Source organism: Vicugna pacos, chromosome 21 (genome assembly GCF_048564905.1).
Source record: "Vicugna pacos chromosome 21, VicPac4, whole genome shotgun sequence".
Taxonomy (NCBI): domain Eukaryota; kingdom Metazoa; phylum Chordata; class Mammalia; order Artiodactyla; family Camelidae; genus Vicugna; species Vicugna pacos.
The window spans coordinates 12,662,579-12,678,829 of NC_133007.1; the positions used below are offsets into that span (position 1 = coordinate 12,662,579).

At 37.5% G+C, this 16,251-nt stretch overlaps 1 protein-coding gene and 1 long non-coding RNA gene across 9 annotated transcripts in view; one reads left to right on the top strand and one right to left on the bottom strand.

Moving 5' to 3' along the window:
- The window catches only part of TNFSF18 (TNF superfamily member 18), a 61,221-nt gene that overhangs the window by 19,487 nt on the left and 25,483 nt on the right, over positions 1 to 16,251 (top strand). The gene's annotated exons all lie outside the window — the stretch shown is intronic.
- The window catches only part of LOC140688036 (uncharacterized), a 42,689-nt gene continuing 26,441 nt past the window's right edge, over positions 4 to 16,251 (bottom strand). The window contains exons 2-3 of the long non-coding RNA XR_012062704.1: positions 3,418 to 3,502; positions 4 to 1,539 (exon numbers count right to left, since the gene is read on the bottom strand). This is a non-coding gene — a long non-coding RNA (uncharacterized lncRNA). The remainder of the gene's footprint in view (positions 1,540 to 3,417; positions 3,503 to 16,251) is intronic.

Here is a 16,251-nt window from a genome sequence, read left to right on the forward strand (position 1 = left end):
ATGACCATTCTTCGTTTTTTTTCTCCAGTAGCGCTTTCCCTCATTATATTCCAAGAAACACAGTCTCTGCGAAATTTTTCACGGAAGATCCACGATCAAAGTATACTCAAACATGCTAGGTCACAAACATGTCACATGACACAGCTGGCTGGGCCCTGTTGCCAGGAATCTTGTTTCTTCCCTGTCCTGACTCTGCTGCTGGGTCCACTAGCAGCCTCTCCCTGCAGCCCCTCCATGCTCAAATAGCACATTCCCCTTCCTGTGTTCCCCTCAGTGCAGGAAACTCAGTTCTAAAATGTCCTCTCCTTTGGAGTCATCTTCTTGCCTAGCCCATCTGGTAGTCACATTTCTTTTCAGGGATTCTCAGGTGTATTAGCATATTGGAAATATTTAAGACCCTACATTTCCATTTTGGTGCACAAACTTCTGTCCATTTTCTGGGATTTCCCTCTATACATTTCTTAGGGAGGAGTCCCCCCACCCCCCTGCCCCAAGGCCAGAGCCTGGTGGTAACATCATTCATTGATTTGTATCTGCAAATTCCGAGTAATGAATCTGCAAGATACTTTATAAATCTCAAGTTCATGGCTGGAAATTTTCTTAGGCTCTATCATCCTCCTAATTTGGAGGTGATGATAATCCAGCCTTGGACAATGGGGCTTCTAGATTGGTCTCTAAGGCTCAGGGTCTGTCAGTATTTGCTTGGGTAAAAGCTACACCGTTGGCTTGCAACTTCAAAATTGATTTTGGATGGAAAGCTTTGGCAGAAAGCTTGGTGTTCTTGTAGGAGAGGAAGGTAGGAATTAGGCAGAGCGGTGTTCCACACTCGTCTGTATTTGTGATCCAGCTTGTGGCCTACAAACGAACACGAGCCCATGAAAGAACACCCACAGCAGCACCTTCAGGAGCTGATGGGAACATTCCAAAGAGGTAGGCGTGGTTGGCAAAGCTCTACTTGAAGCACAAATGGCCCTTCAGATATGCAAAGCTCTTCTTGAGAAACAGAAAACGGGAAGCAGCAGAGCCAGGCCTCCAAGTCTTCTTTCCAAAGGAAGAAGCAATTTGTCTGGTCTGGCTTTACTCCAGGTAGATTATGTGCAATTGAAGTAATTTGGGATTCCGAGCCCACAAGACTGTGAGCAGTAATAAGGAAAGTGCTGCTCACGGTAGGTCTGGGCAGGCCCTGGCCTCGGGCCTGCTGGGCCTCAGTGCAGGACCTCGAGGCACGCATCTGCCTTCTCAGCAACTCTTGTCCTTTGTGTTATTTGGTTCCTCTTTGCAAGCACTGAATATCAGAACTTGAGAGCAGTGTTTAGTACCGCCAGTAGAACATTTTATGTCTAAGCACATACCCACGTAGTTCTTTTTTTGAATTTTATACCGCTTGATGTTAGCTATCCCTCCGTGTCTGCCTCCATTTCTCTCCATGTCCTTTGAACACCTTTGCAGAAAACCTCTTCCTGCTTCCCAATTGGGAGTTTGACATTCTACCACAGTCTTAAAATTTGTCCATCTTGGGAGGTGTCTTGTGTGCTTCCCCTGAGTATAGAAAAGAGAGAAAATCACATGCAGGTTTATGTAAGTAATTTTAAAACACATACATACCCAAACGACACTGTAGTTTTTCAAATATATATTTATATAAATATATTTATTAAATTTATCGTGTATATATAATGTAACTGTTAAGTAGATTTATATAAACACCTTTGAAAGATACACACATGGACATATATTGAACACATTACACTGCTTCCTTGTGGGGACAAAGGAAGTGAGAATGGGGGTTGGAGATGAAAAAAGAGTAAGATGGCTTTTCACGAACAAGTGATGACATTCCTGAGTCCCAAAACAACAAAACGAGATGGAGAAGGATTTTCTCATGTGGAAAGAAGTGGGGGAATATATCAGGCAGAGGGAACAACATGCAATTTATTCTACATATTAATGAACTCAGCCCATATTTACAGAGCATCTGTTATGTGCCCAACACTGCATAAGACATTCAGGGCAGATGTTGACCCTGAATTTGCCAGGCACTGTTCAAAGCATATGACATAAAATATAATCCTGAAATAACCCTATGAGAGAGTTAGGGGCTATTAATATCACCCACTTAAATAACAATAAAGTTAAGGTACATAGAGGTTAAATAACTTGCCCAGGACCACACAACCAGTAAGTGGTGGAGCCAAGGTTTGAATAGCACCCATATGACTCTGGAGCTCACATGACGACAAAGCCACTCCCTGATTTTTGTGGTCCACAGAGCGGTTTCCACTTGGACCCAGTAGCACTGTGAATTAGCTGACTTTAACAAGTCTTGTCCCAGTTCTGGAAATTGGGTATCCCATCAACTGCTCAGAAAGGAAAAATACTTCTTACAATTAAAAACAGGAATAAAAAAAGCTTTCAGTTCCTTTAATTAGTGTGAAATTTATTTGCTCAGGCTTGTGAGTGCTTGGAAATTGTCTACTACTTTTGTTTTCCATTTAAGCTAGTTTTGATTCAGAAAAACACTTAAAAGCCAACTAGAAAGTCTGTGGCTTTGGCAGCCATACTTAAGCTTCCCCACAAGAGGAAATACATCCCAGCTGGTTGCGTTCTCTAGAGGGTGTTAGCTGTAATACAATTCGAAATTAGCTCAAGGTCTAGCTTCAAAAAGATAGTCTGTCGCTTTCAAGGTGTTCTGAGAAATCCAATCTTGGATAAAAGTTAGAAATGATCACTGACTACCTTACAATATATTTGCTTACCTCATTGTTCTTCAAATGCAAGAAGATGAATAAAATAGATCTCTCCCCTTTCTGTACTTTTCACTCACCACTGAGTAATATCTATATACAAAATAACTTCATACAATTTTCCAGCACAGCGGAGGCCTTCTAACTTTCTGGCTTGTATCAGAGCGTAGGTTCTTTCAGCTTGTCTTGAGAACTAATTCGTCTGGCTCCCACTATTAGCTTCAACAGAATGGGTTTCATCTGACATTTGATACATTATCCTTCTGCCTTTATAAAGAGTCATTTTGTACATTTGGACAGCATTTTAAAGTCTAGTGTAAAACCACAGTAGAAGATAGCATCAGATATATAGTGTCACTCAGAGATACATAGTTCTAGGAAATATTTTTCTTTTTTTTTTTTTAACAAATGATTTGGTGCCTTAAATACCAGAAGATGAAAACTTCATCACTTAACACATATACTTCCCTTTTTCCAATAGCTTTCAGAGAATTCAGAGCCACATACATTGCTCAAATGCCATAAGCTAGTTGGTCCTCTATCTTATAATAACCCACCCTTTCTGATTGGTGTCCTAATGTCTCCTATATTGGAAACAGGATGGCCTTTGTCCACAGTCACACCAGGGTTCATGTTTCAGCTCTGCTCTTGCAACTTGCATAAAGCCACTTACCCTCTTGGCAATCCATTTGACTTCTATGTGCCTCAGATTCCTTATGTGCAAAATGGATAAGCATATCCTTCTTCCATCAGGTTATCTGTGAGAATTAAATGAAAAATCTGGGTTGTAGCCTTCAAGAAGATTAGTTTATTTCCTTGAGATGGACCACCTTGAGTTTTTATTCTTAAATACTTTGCTGAGTTTAAATGTGTTCATGGTGTGGTGATGACTGGAAAGACCAAGTTCATCTTTGCAGCTCGAGCTTAAAGGCGCTTCATACAGAGGAGGAAGAAAGCTTGTGGGAAGCCAGAAAGTTGTTCAGTTTTCTGAATAATTTGAAAATTAAACTTTACACTTATTTGTAGCAGAACATGGTTTTGGAAACTGTTCAACATGCAGCTCCATGAAGCCGCTACCAATTGACTGGAGTTAAAATGAGAGAATGAAATTCATCTGGCGTCCCTGTGTTGTCACTTAGAAACCTCAGCATGTCTTCATGAACTTCTCTTCTAGAACAAGACAGCAATTCATGTGGCTTCTTCCACACTTTCTCATTTGATTTACACTGTAATCATAGAAATAATTTTCAAAATGGCTATTGGGAAAAATCATAACTGTCTCTGATTATGGAACAGATTCTTAGAAGAAGATGTAAGAGACACAAGGCAAGTAGGACAATAACCTTAAATTATAATCTTTGGTATTATCAATCTCTTGACCAGCAAGTAGCAAGTATAATTTAGTTCACCAGTGGTTTATTTTTTAAAAACAAAAAATAGAGGTAGTTCAGTGTAGAGGCTCAAAGCACAGACTGAGTCCAGACTATTGACATTTAGACCCCGCTTTGCCACTGACAGTCTGACTTTGGGAAAACTAATGTCTTTGTTTCAGTTTTCTCACCTGTAAAATGAGAGTTTACATTCGCTATGCTTCAGTTTCTTCATCTGCAAGATATGAACAGTAATGGTACCTAACAATCATGATTGGTGTGAGGATTCAATGATTTAATACTTGCGGATCACTTAGAAAAGTGCCTAGCATGCAGTATGTTCCTTTTAAGCATTTGTTAACTAAAAAAATATAAGCCAGCCAGCAGTGAAGGAGGCAGAGGTAGGTATGGAGGCAGGTTGTGATGAAAGAGGAGCAGTCTTCGGAGACAAGCAGATTGAATTTTGACTCTACTACTTTCTGACTGCAGAGGACCAGTCAGTTTTCCCCATTTGAAGAGTAAACTTAAGTCACTTTGCAGAATTATCGTGAGGGTTTGAGCTCACCTGTGTGAATGACGTAGCTCAGCTCAGTGCCTAGAATATAGGAGGAGAGCATTTAGAAACAGTAACTATCAAAGATTTACCTTGAAAGAATGAAAAGGTAGAATAGAGGTGACATGCATAGCAGGAGGGATGTGGGTTAGTCAACAGGAAGATTTTCCTGGCAATAAATTCTATAAAAGGCTGGAGCAGTCCACAAGGAGAATGTGGACTCTCCCTTTAAGGCAAACATTCATTTCATGATAATGAGTCATCTGGATCAGTCTGGTTTAGTTGGGTGTAGATTTTAGAGACATTCCACAAATTTTTCTTCCTCTTCCTCCTTGCTTTCCTTCCTCTCTGCCCCCTTCCCTTCTCTTTCCTTTCTTCCACACTGATTGAGTGCCTGTCATGTTCCAAACATCATCCCAGGTAATGGTGGCACATACATGACTAGAATCCAGTTCCTCTCCTTTAGTGGGTCACTATTTACTACCTGTGTTTTATAAATGGAGAAACTTTTACCGGTGCTGAACATGAACTGCAGACATTAAGAAAGTTAATCTGGCTGCTGTCTTGACACAGTTCTTTCTCTCTACAAATCACTTTTCTTCTCCCAGGTTCTTGCAATCAATTAAGGTCCTCTGAGCACCTATTTATTGTGTGTTATAATGAGCTCTCAGAATATATATTTCCTTAACACAGAGTCCTGCTCTCCAGACGCTCAGTGTCGTGGGAGAGCTGGACATGCGTACAGAGACTTGCCAGGCATCATGGGTGTGTTGGAATAGACGAGCAGAGAGTTGTAGTTCAGAATCGAAAGTATCAGTATATTCCTAGGAGCATCAAGGAAGGCTCCAAGGGTGAGAACATCTTAAAAAAAAAAAAAATCTGGGCTTAAAGGAGGAACTGGTGTTTCCTAGAGGAAGAAGGGAGGAGGTTTCCAGTAAAGAAAGCATGAAGGCCTGAGTGTGCCTAACCTTTGAGGGAAACATAAACTCAATGACCAGTAGGCCTGAAGAGACTTGTAGACCAGAAGTGTGTGGTGTAGGGTAAGGATCCAACTTCCTTCTTCTGAATGTGGATATCCAGTTTTCCCAGCATCGTTTGTCAAAGAGACTATCATTTTCCAATTGTGCAGCCTTAGCACCTTTATTAAAAATCACTTGACTGCATATGTTAGGATTTATTTCTGGGCTCTCTAGTCTATTCCATTGGTCTAAGTGTCTTCTATCCATCTGTCTGTGTCTTTTTATATCCCTGCCACACTGTTTTGACTGCCATAGCTGTGTAATAAATTTTGAAATAGGAAGTGTCTGATCTCCAGCTTTGTTCTTTTGCAAGATTGTTTTGGCTATCCTGGGTCCCTTGAGGTTTCAGATGAATGTAGGACAACTTTTTATGTTTCTGCCAAAAAAAAAAAACTCATTTTGGATTTTGATAGAAATTGTTTTGAATCTGTAGATATCATCCAGTAATATTCACATCTTAACAATATTAAGTCTTCTAATTCATGAATTTTGGATGTCTTTCCATTTATTTGTGTCTTCTTTAATTCCTCTAAGTGACATTTTATACTTTTCGGTGTACATGCCTTTGGTCTCCTTGGTTAAGTTTATTCCAGGTATTTTATTCTTTTAGTTGCCACTGTAATGGAATTGTTTCTCTAATTTTCTTTGTTCATTGTTAATGTATGGAAATGCAAATGATTTTTATATATTGATTTTTTTTGTCCTGAAACTTTATTAGTTCTTTTTCAGAACTATTTATTAACATTTGTTTATTCTACAGGTGTGTGTGTATGTATATAATCTTAATAGTTTTCTGTAAGATAATATTGTCTGAGAATAAAGATAATTTTACTACTTTCTATTCAGTTTGAATGCCTTTCATTATTTTTTCTTCCCTAATTGGTCTAGCTAGGACTTTGAATACTGCATTGAATGGAAGTGGTAAAAGTGAGCATCCTTGTCCTGTTTCTGATCTTAGAGAAAAAGCTTTTATTCTTTCACCATTGAATAGGATGTCAGGTATGAGGTTTTCATACATGGCTTTTATTATGTTGAGGTAGTTTCCTTCTGGTCCTAGTTTGTTGAGTTTTTTTCATGAAAGTGTGTTGAATTTTGTCAGATACTTTTTTTCTGTATCAACTGAGATGATCATGTGGTTTTCCCATTCATTCTGTCAATGTATTATATTGATTTCTTTTCATAGTTGAACGATCCTTGCGTTCCAGGAAGAAATTCCACTAGATCATGGTGTATAACCCTTTTAACATACTGTTGAATTCTGTTTGCTAGTGTTTTGTTGAGGACTTCTGCACTGGTACTCCATCAGGAATATTGGTGGGTAGTTTTCTCATAGTGACTTTGCTTAGCTTTGATAGCAAGGCAATGTTTCCCTCTTTACATGAGTTAGGAAATGTTTCATCTTCAGGTTTTTGGAAGAATTTGAGGAGCATAGTGTTCATTATATAAATATTTGATAGAATTCCCCAGGGAAGTCATTTGGTCCTTAGCTTTTCCTTCCGAGATGTTTTTGATCATTGATTCCACTTCCTTACTAGTTATGTCAATTTATATTTTCTATTTCTTGATAATTTAATTTTAGTAGGCTGTGTGTTTCTAGATTTTTGTCCATTCCACCTAGTTTATTCAACTTATTTGTGTACAATTGTTCATGAAGCTCATTATTTTTATTGTTGTACAGAAATAAAAAGAATTATCTTCCGTTTCTAATATTAGTTATTTGAGTCTTCTCTTTTTTTCATAGTCAATTGAGATTAACTTTTTAAAAAAGAACCAACTCTTGGTTTTATTGATTTTTTTTTTCTCTATGGCTTTTTAATTTATTTTGTTTATTTCTGCTCTAATCTTTATTTTTTCCTACCTTCTACTAACATTGGGTTCTCATTTTTTTGTAGCTTCTTAAGGTATAAATTTACATGGTTGATTTGGATATTTTTCTTTTAGTACTGCTTCTCGATTGCATACATTTTAGCATGTTGTGTTTTTATTTCATATTTTCTCAAGATTTTTTTCTAATTTCCCTTGTGATTTCTTCTTTAGCTCATTATTGTTTGAATGTGTTTAATTTCCATAGGTTTGTGACTTAAAAAAATTTTCTTTTATCAATTGCTAGTTTCATTCCATTGTGATTGGAAAAGATATGTTGCATGATTTTAATCTTATAAAGTTTATAAAGACTTGTTTTGTGGTATGATACTTGATCTGTCTTATGTGTATTTGAGAGAAATATGTATTTTGCTTTTAATGGGTAGACTTATGTTTATGTTCTATATATGTCTGTTAGATTTTATTGGTCGATTCGTATTTTCAAATTCTTTGTTTCCTTATTGTTTGGTTTTTTTCTATCCATTATTCAAAGTGTGGTATTAAAGTTCTGTACTCTTACTGCTGAGATGTCTATTTCTTCCCTTAATTCTGTCAATATTTGCTTGATATATTTAGAAGCTCTGATTTTGGTGCATAAGTTTATAGTTGTTACATCTTCTTGAAGAATTGATCCTTATATCACTATATAATACCGTCCTTTGCCTCTTGTAACAGTTTTTACCTTAAGGTCTATTTTGTCTGATATTCGTATGGTCACATCTACTATTTGCATGAAATATGTTTCCATTCTTTCACTTAGACTTCAGTTGAGTCTCTTGTATACAGTATGTAGTTGGATCTTATTTCTGTATACATTCTTGGGATTTTAAGCCATTGAAGTAAATAATTACTGATAGGGAAGAACTTACTATTGACATTTTGTTATTGTTCTCTGTATGTCACACAGCTTTTTTGTTGCTCATGTCCTGCCTTACTGCCTTCCTTTGTGTTTGCTTGATTTTTTTGTAGTGACATGTTTTGGTTTCCTTCTCATTTCCTTTTGTACATTTTATAGATGTTTTCTTTGTGGTTATCATAGAGATTGTTATAACTTTAGGATGTTTTATGTAATCTATTATAAACTGAGAACCACTTAATTTCAATCACATTAAAAAAAAACTCTTCTCCTTTACAGCTCCATTCGTCTCCACTTTGTTAATGTCACAAATTACATTTATGTATTTTTACTCATTAACATAGATATATGCTTTTTAATGCTTTACACTTTAAAATCTATAAAGAAATTAAGAGAGTTAAGCAAAATTACAACAGTATAGTTTTTTATATTTCTCCATGTATTTATCTTTATGGGAATACTTTATTTTTTTTATATGGCTTTAAGTTATTGTCTAGTATGCTTTTGTTTCAACTTGAAGAAAGGACTCTAGCATTTCATACAGGGAAGGTGTAGTGGTAATAAACTCTAAGTTTTCACTTATCTAGGAATGACTTGACTTCTTATTTGAAAGGACAGTTGGGCTGGATGTAAAATTCTGAATTTGTTTCATTACTTTAAATATATCATCCCACTCTCCTGTCATACAAGGTTTCTGGTGACAAACCCACTGATAATCTTATTAAAGATTCATTGTAAATGAGTCATTTTTTTTTTGCAGTTTCTAATATTCTCTTTTGTCTTTTACTTTTGATGGTTTGATTATAATATGTCTTTGTCTCTGCTGGAAGTTTATCCTACTGGGAGTTTCTTGAGATCCTTTATTTCTGTATCAATGTCTTCCTTGAATTTGGAAAGTTATGAACCATTATTTCTTCAAAGTGCTCTGCCCCTTTCTTTCACTTCTTCTGGGACTTCCATAATGCATATATTCATCTACTTAGTGATGTCATAGGTACCTTAGGCTGTTTTCTTTCTTCTCTTCTTTTTTCCTCCACAGAATAAATACTTTTAAATGACCTGTCTTTAAGTTTATTGATTATTTCTTCTGCCTGTTTGAGTTTGTTGTTGATCCTCTCTATAAAAGATTCAGTGATGGTATTCTTCAGCTTCAGAAATTGTTTGGTTCTTATTTATTTTTCACAATTCCTGTCTTTTTAGTGATATTCTAAGTTTGTTCACTTAACATTTTCTGATTTCTTTTAGTTCTGTGTTTTCCTTTAGCTCTCTGAGAATATTTAAACAGTCATTGAAAAGTCTTTGTCAAGTAATTCTGAAGCCTGTATTCTTTAGGATTGTGTTTTGGAGACTTATCTTATTCCTTTGAGTATGTTTCCTTCTTTCTTTGTATGCTTTGGTCTTTTGAGAATTAAGCGTTTGAAGAAATAGTCACCTCTCTATATCTTTGGGGACTAACTCCATGCAGTGGAAGGCCTTCATTAATCGGCCTCGCATGAAAGCTTAAGGTGTTCTCAGATTGTGCATTCATCTTTCCTGAGTCTGTATGTGGGATTTTCCCCTGTATAAATGGGTGTGTGTGTGTGTTTTTTAAAGACTTGTTTTAGTGAAGTTTTAGGTTTACAACAAAATTGAAAGGGTGGTACAGAGATTTCCTGTATGTGCATAGCCTGTCCCTACACATGCCCCTGCCCACACACATGGATAACTTTCCCCATTATCAACATCACTCACCAGAATGACACATTTTTAAATGAAGGATGAATCTACATTGACACAATGTAATCACTTGAAGTCCATAGTTTCTTAGGGTTCACTCTTGGTATTATATATTCTATGGATTTGAACAAATGTGTAATATATATCCATGACTATAATATATGGTACTTTCACTGCCCTAGAAATCCTCTGTGCTCTGCTTATTTATCTTTCCCTTCCACAGCATCCCTGGCAACCACTGATGTTTTTATTGTCTCTATAGTTTTGCCTTTTCCACAATGTCATTTACTTGAAATCACATAGTATATAGCTTTTTCAGATTGGCTTCTTTCACTTAGTAATAATGCATTTATAGTTTCTCCATTTTTTTATGGTTTGATGGTTTATTTTTAGTGCTGAATAAAATTTCATTTCTGAATGTACAACAGTTCATTTATCCTTTCTCCTCCTGAAGGACATCTTGTTTGCTTCCAAGTATGGGCAATTACAAATAAAGATACTATAAATATTGGTGTGAAGGTTTTTGGGTGGATATAAGTTTAACTCCTTTGGGTAAATATCAAGGAGTGCAATTTCTGGATAATAGGGGAAAAGTATGTTTAGTTTTGTAAGAAATTGTCAAAATGTCTTTACATGACTGCTTTAAATGTCTTAATTTCCTTAGGAGTCTCACTCTTACTTCTTGGAGTCATAGACATTGTGTTCCTCTGCTCATAGTCTCTTGCCCACAGCCAGCTGTGGGTTTGCAGTCACTTTACACCCCCTCATGCACTGAGGTGCCTGTTACTGCTTTCAGTAATCTCCAACCTGATTTCCAAACTGCTTCTGTTTCTGTCTGAGATCCATGGTAGGTGAGATAGAAACCAGCCTCTCAGGAATGTACAGAACATTAAAAACAAGTTCCACTTTTAAAATTCTGCACCAAGGGAGGAACCAGGAATTTGGTGACTTCCTTCTGATGCATTTCCTCATGATGGGGAGAGGATGGGACAAGGGAGTTAGTAAAATACCACAAAATTGTCTACTATTTTGAGTGTGGATTTTTAAAAATTTGAACGTTTTCTTGGTAGCTGCAGATTCTTGACTAGTTTCTGGAGATTCAGCAAAACTTTTTTTTTTTTTTAAATCAGTCTATAGTTGGTGTTTCTGCAGAGAAACAAGGGCCTGGAGCTTTGTACTCTGCCATCTTGCTGACATCACCTTCTTCGGAGTTTCTGTAATCTGAAAAGAGAATTAAGTACTGAATCCCAGTGGACCCTAGCTTTAAAGAAAAATCAAAGAATCCATAAAGATGCACAAAGAGAGACAAAGACAGTGAGGGGACCAAAAGAGAATGGTAGCCTAGAAACCAAGATGAGAAAGGGGTTTAAAGAGATGTTTGGTTAATAATGTTAAAGCCTACAAAGTTACCAAATGAGATAATGACTGAGACAAGATAGTTGGATTTGGAACTGTAGAATGATGGGGGTGGAAGCAATATTGTATGTGGCAGTGGAGAGAGGTCACCCGAACAGAGAAGCTGTATAGAGCAATCAACCTGGGCTTCAAAAAAGTGAAAATTGAGTGATATGTCACCAAAGACTGTCTAGCAAAGGGATGAAACATTAAGGCTTTATGACATCATATTTTCAGAGATGAACTACTCCCAAAACCATTCCAGCAAAATGTTATCTTCTATTTGATTTTTCTCATTTCTTAAAATATATGTCTTCTGACCACGTGTCACCTCTTGTTTACTGCTGCTGTTTCAAATGATGCTTTTATGGCTAAGAAATTGAAGCCAGAGTTTCCCCTCTTTTCACTAGATGAATTCCATTTAACTCCCTTTATTTTTTGAACTTCCCTTTGTATCCCATCCTGTATCATAATAAGAGCATTAGAGATTTTTGCCTTGAAAGCATCATTTTCATGTTTCTCACTAAACCCAAATGTGTAAACTTATCTTTACATACTTTATCAGTCAGAATTAAAAGTAACAAAGAAATGGTCCTATGGAGATCAAGATGTAGGGTCTGACTATTGTAGGAGCCAGTTACTTTTGTTCTGATTCAACTCCTGAGAATCCACTTACCTTATAACCTTAACTTACAGCCCCCTCAAAGTATGTTTTTGGCCATTCAGGAATAAAGGACAAAATGTGTGAAAGCTCATGGGCATGCCCATTCCTACTTGGAAAAATAATTCAAATTACGTGTAATATTGGACTCAGAGAGGATCACTATGTCTTTTCACTTACTCATTCACTCACTCTTCCGATGCACATTTACTGAAGACCCACACTATGCCAGACACAGTGGATACAGAGATGAACACAGTCCAGATCCCTCAGAGGCTTGTGGTTTAAAACACAGACATAAGTACTACTATGGAGACAGCTATCAAACACCAAGATAAGTGAAAGGAAGGTGTGAGCAATACTACAACTACAGGCTGACAACCAACTCAAGAGATTCTTGGGAGATGTGCCACCTGCTCAGTCCATTTTAGAAGAGTTGATCAGTGTCATCCCTCTTGGTAAGAACTTAACTCTGTATTTACTTCTTTAAGGATGTGGTTTTGTGGCAGGGTTTACATTACAACATCATTTGATATAAATCAGGAAACAGACATACAGAGTAATCACTCAGTGCCTACAGGGTGTCTAGTAGGATCTTGGTAATAAATCACAGGCAGGGTGTACAGTGTGGATAAGACCAGAATGAGTCATGCTGTTTATGTAACAGGCTTTAGGTAACGTGATGAACACAAACACTGCTCTGCTTCCTTTCCTAGGCAAGCAGAATGTCACAGGACCATAAGACCATCAGATATTAGCTGTCTAGTAAAAAATGTTACTGGTGTTAAGATGCTGAGGGGAAAAACAACAATGAAGTAAAATGTGAAGCAAAAAATTGAACATAGATTTAGCCCTGGTGATATTTGATTCTGATTAGTGGAGGTAGAATGGGATGAACATAGTACTTATAAATTCAAGCCTTAGGACCTGAATCTGGTCTGGGTGCTACTCTGTGATGGTGTAATGTTAGTAAAGCCATCCATTTATCTATCCAATATCCAGTGAGTGTTATCTATGAACCAGAACTTAGGCAGGCTTGGGGTGTAAAAAGATTAAAAATGTATCACCTCTAGAGTCCTACACTCCAATGAAGAAAATGTATAATTAAGCAGATAATTAAACTGTGGGATGGTAAGTGCTAAATTATAGATAAATATGGCGAAGTTTAGGAACAAATGCAAGAGGCACTTAACTAAAGCGAAAAAGTCAAGGGATGGTTTCTGTACGAAGCAGTTCCTGCTTGAGTTTTAGAGGATGCTAAGAGCTGGTTACATAAGATTACGAAGGGGAAAAACTTAAGGGTGACTTTTGAAAGCAGACTCCTGAAAGCAGAAAGCAGACTCCTGCCAAAAAACTAGGACATTTGTTAGCCTATTTTGGGGTAAGAGCATCCCCTGAGCAGGAAACCAGGAGAAGATACTGAGAACCCTTCTCACATACAAAGGAAAAGAAGTTCAACTTAGAACAGCTAGACCCTTTCAGCAGCAGAACAGCACAGAAGTTTCAGACAGTTTTTCTCTTAGCGAAAGTGACTTGCAGTGTATCAAAAGGAACATTAATTAGAGCCTAGACATCTATTCTAAACAAACCCTTATCTTACACTTGAATAACCATTATGCCCAGTTTGGGGCTCAGGTAACAATATTGAGGATATAGACTACAGTTCCTAATCACCTTCCTAGTGGTGACGGCCTACCTGGACACTTGCTGTTGGTGTTTTTTTTTTTTTTTTTTAACACTGTTTAGCACCAAAGAGAGGAAGAGACATCTACGCAAAAACATTTGATTATATGCTACTCTTTATATTCCTCAATATTAAAAAAGATTACTTAAAAATAATTTCCAACGATAAGCTACATCCATTCAGTATGGATGCAATACATTCATTAAGAATCATGTTGTGGATTACTCAACGACAGTGCCGCTTATACTAAGCGTAAAAAGCAAGTTGTATAACTATATGAAAAGTAGGATTCTAAATTTGTATATATATAAAAAGTGTATCCACCTTCTTCCCCTTCAATACCTTATCCCTTGATGACTAGGGCAGGGATTATTATAGAGACAGCTCATAGCCAAGAATACACAGATGGATGTTATGTTCCAGGGTTGAACTTAGAAGTTCAAAAGCTGCTTGTTGCAGATTTCACAAAGAGGTGTTTATAAATGTTCCATCCAATGTTACAGTAACCTCCCTTTTCCTTTATACATAAAATGGCTAGAGCTGGGCGGAGGGGTCATTTGCAGCAAGGACATACATTAGAAGAGCATCTGTGTGGACAAGCCTTCTCAAGGAGTTACTTAGTTACTTAGTGTGTCAGAGGTGATGGCTTCTCGTCATGTTCCACACCTGCCTCATCTCCACAGAGTGAGGCACATATGACATTGATTTAACGTGAGCTGAAGCCATGCCATGGAGGGAGTAACAGGCAGGGAGTGGCTGTCTATCCAAAAGACTGCTGGGGAGAAAGATGAACCTGTCCCTGGAAATAACGCTATTGGGAGTGGAGGGAGGATGCAGCCGTGCCGTCCAGAGGGCTCCCTGATGTCAGAAGCAACAAAGGGCCAGCTAATCCTGTGGTAGGTTGAAGGACCACCCATAGAGGGCCACATACTCATCTCTAGACCCTGTAACTACGTTACCTTATATGGCCAAAGGGGCTTTGCAGATGCAATGTAGGTTATATACCTTAAAACAGGGAGAGTATCTTGGATTATCCAGGTGGCCCCAGTGTAATCATAAAGGCCCCCCAAAGCACAGAACTTCTGATGTTTGCTGTTATTTAGAGAGATGCTACCGGGGCAGAGATTTGAAATAATGAGAAAGATATGGAGGGGAACTGAATTCTGCCGACTACCTGAATAAGCCTAGAAGTAGATCCACCCCCCACACCCCGAGCCTTCAGACGAGAAGGCAGACCGACATGTTGATTTCAGCCTTGTGAGATGCTAAGAGTACCCAGTTGAGTCCCCCAGACTTCTGACCTACAGAACTATGAGGTAATAAATGGGTGCTGTTTGGAGTCAATTTGTGGTAATTTATAATGGCAGTGATAGGAAACTAATACACATCCCAACCACTAATGAGTCACCCAAAGGGATGAAAGTTATACCAAAGTAGTAACAAATTTCCACTAATGGCTTCCGCTGGCCTGAGCTGTCTCCCATCCTCACCGCCAGCTCCACATGTGTGCTCCCTGTCTTCATGCTGAACTGGTGGGCCAAGGCTCAGGGAATGTGAGATGGAGAGAGATCAAGTAACATCCATACCACTGCTTCTCCAACTGCCACGCCTTCCATGTACAGGCTGTGTGGGGTAGTGGGTGGTGGGTAAGTGGGGTGAGGTGGCCAGTTTTGGCAATAGTTATTGGAAAAACAAACCTTTCCTTGTGTGTAAACTGATAAATTTGGACTCTCCATCTGATTTGTTTATAGATCTATAAGAAAGATAGGAGATTATTAAAATCTACATGTTAACAGTGGTTATATCTAGGTTATGTGTGATTTTAATTGTACTTTTCTGGATTTTCCAAGATTTCTACTGTTATTTTGAAGAAAGTATATTTATTGAAGTAATTCAATTGTTTCTTTTTAAGGGTTTGCACATTTTTGTAAAGTCTTTATCTTGGGCCATTTAAAAAATTTGTCACACTTTTTTTTGAGAATTTGAAGAAAATTAGCATCAAAATTTTTAATACAGGAAACCTTGTATATCTTCATACTGATCAGTTACTTGGGTGATGTTATTGCAAAACTTACTTCTTTCCCCCTTATCTTTATTGAGATATACTTGACATATAGCATTGTGGAAGTTTAAGGTATACAACATGCTGATTTGACACACATACACTGCAAAATGATTATCTCTAAACATTAACACCTGCATCACATGACCGAATTACTATTGTGGGTTTGTGCATGTGTGGTGAGAACATATAAGATCTCTCTTAGCAACCTTCATTAATACAATATAGAATTATTAACTGTATTTGGTATGCTGTACATCAGATCCCCAGAACTTACACATCTTAAAACTGGAAGTTTATACTTTTTGGCCAACATCTCTTTTCCTTT